This window comes from Anomaloglossus baeobatrachus, chromosome 5, assembly GCF_048569485.1.
Source record: "Anomaloglossus baeobatrachus isolate aAnoBae1 chromosome 5, aAnoBae1.hap1, whole genome shotgun sequence".
NCBI classification, from domain to species: Eukaryota; Metazoa; Chordata; class Amphibia; order Anura; family Aromobatidae; genus Anomaloglossus; species Anomaloglossus baeobatrachus.
The window spans coordinates 493,261,784-493,264,270 of record NC_134357.1 but is presented as its reverse complement, the minus strand read 5'-3'; the positions used below and the strand labels follow the sequence as shown (position 1 = coordinate 493,264,270).

The following is a 2,487-nucleotide window of genomic DNA, read 5'->3' as shown; positions in this document are numbered from 1 at the left end:
GTCTATTAGACACCCCCATTACTAACCCAGTAAGTATAAAGAGATAAAAAAACACACCCAAAAATAGTTTATTTGAAAAAAAAAACACTCCAAAGTCTTTCTTGGGTCACCAATTTATTTAAATAGAAACCCAGGCAGGTCTGATGTAGTCCAGGGAATCTGACGCAGACCACAAATGGAAATATGAAAGACACAAAAAGAGAGAAAGCATTATTATATGTGGAGGGCTGTGCAGCTATTTGTCTGTTTTGGTATCTGCCTATATCTATATATTTTTTATGTCTAAAGTATTCATTGCTGTTTAAAAAAAAAAAACTAGAAAAATGCAGGGGAAAAACAATTGCAAAAAACGCGTAAATTTTCCCCGCCAAAAGATGCACCAATTACTTTACATGTGTACAGAGCCTAAAGGGGGCTTTACACGCTGCGATATCGGTACCGATATCGCTAGCGATCGTACCCACCCCTGTTGGTTGTGGGTCACGGGCAAATCGCTGCCCGTGGCGCACAACATCGCTAACACCTGTCACACTACTTACCTGCCCTGCGACGTTGCTCTGGCCGGCGATCCGCCTCCTTTCTAAGGGGGCGGGTCGTGCGGCGTCACAGCGACGTCACACGGCAGCCGTCCAATAGAAGCGGAGGGGCAGGGATGAGCGGGACGTAACATCCCGCCCACCTCCTTCCTTCCGCATTGCCGGTGGAGGCAGGTGAGGAGATGTCTGTCGCTTCTGCGGTGTCACACTCCGCGATGTGTGCTGCCGCAGGAACGACAAACAACCTCGTTACTCACCAGACAACGATATTTGGTGTTTGGACAACCTCTCCAAAACCAACGATTTTTACCACTTTTGTAATTGTTGTAGGTCGCTCGTACGTGTTACACGCTGCGATGTCGCTAACGACGCCGGATGTGCGTCACAAACACCGTGACCCCGACGATAAATCATTAGCGATGTCGCAGCGTGTAAAGCACCCTTTACATTGTAATAAAATACATTATATTTACCCCCAAATTTTATCAGTAAAAAGTCAGTTCAGGGTACAAAAAAAATAAGCCCTCACACAGTCCCAGATCCACGGTCCTTGGAAAAAAAACCAATTTTTTTTTTACATATTTCAGAATTTTTTTTGACTACTTAAATAAAATAAAACAATTTAGATGTTTGGTCTTTATGAACTCGTACTGACCTGGGGAATGATACTACCAAGTGAGTTTTATTATATAGTGAACATGGTATATAAAAAGACAAAAAACAATGCGGAATTGCACTTTGTTAACAATTTCAGTGCACTTGGATTTTTTTTTTTAACATTTTCCACTCCTTTAGGCCTGTTTCACACGTCAGTGAAAAACACAGACGTTCTTCACTGACGTGTAAAACATGCACATGTCCCTCTGTGTTCCGTGATTCACGGCACACTTGGGTTGTCCATGTGCAATCCGTGATTGCATATGGACATTACTCACCTGCCTTCGCTGCTGCTGTCCATGGTGGTGAACTCCTCGGCTCTGCAGCGTCCGCCCACCGCTCTCAGCACCTACTTCCTGGTCGAGTTTTCCTGCTCTCATGAATATTCATGAGCCAGGCAGAAGCTGCCGAGGACGGAGGCTCCAGAGCGAATCGCAGGCAAGGTAAGTTGATAATATTTAATATTTAATATGTCCGTGATTTTCTGGTACGAGTTTCACTGATCACACACGGATCACACCATAGTGTGGTCCGGGGGTCATCAGTGATGCCAGGAAAAACTGACTTGTCTCCGTGCAGAATCACGGCCACGGGTGTACGCTGCACGGAGACATGTTCAGTGAAAAATCACTGATGTGTGAGCAGACCCATGGATTATAATGGGTCTGCGTGTGTCAGTGATTCTGGTACGTATAAAAAAAAGCACAAACGTACCAGAATCACTGAGGTGTGAAACAGGCCTTATACGGTAAAATCAAGGATGTCAGTGAAAAGGTGAACTTTTCGCCCAAAAAAGAAGCCCTTCTAGAGTATATTTAAGGAAAAGTAAAAAAGTTCTGGTTTTTGGAATGAGAGGAAAATGGAAAAACTGTAAAATGTCCATGGCATGAAGGGGTTAACGCGGCAAGAAATGTTGTTTAAGTCAGTAAATGAGGATGAAAAAAAAAATTGTGTTGAGAAATGCGTGAAAATGTGGAACGCTTCACGATTATACGTGTCATCCTTGCGCAGGGGCCATGCTAATCTTCTCTGTATCGTTCCAATTTTAGTATATGTGCTGCCGAAGCTCGCACAAACTGCCATCCGACCTGGCCACTGTATATAGTCCTATAAAAGGAAATATTTAAAGTTAGGGAGATTATTTTTCCAATCAGTTAATTCTGAAAGGTTTCATGGAGCATTCTATGAATGTTGCATTAAATTGTAATAAAACTAATCAGGGAAAAAATAAGTAATAATTTGTCACAAATTAATATGCAAATGAGATCCGCGCCGCCGCACAGGATCCTGGGAG

At 43.2% G+C, this 2,487-nt stretch overlaps 1 non-coding gene across 1 annotated transcript; it reads right to left on the bottom strand.

The window, feature by feature from the left end:
* Positions 1–2,159: 2,159 nt before the first annotated feature.
* LOC142313548 (U6 spliceosomal RNA) lies at positions 2,160–2,266 on the bottom strand. The gene has a single exon (XR_012754542.1). It is a non-coding gene; the product is annotated as a U6 spliceosomal RNA (small nuclear RNA).
* Between the last annotated feature and the right edge of the window lie 221 nt (positions 2,267–2,487).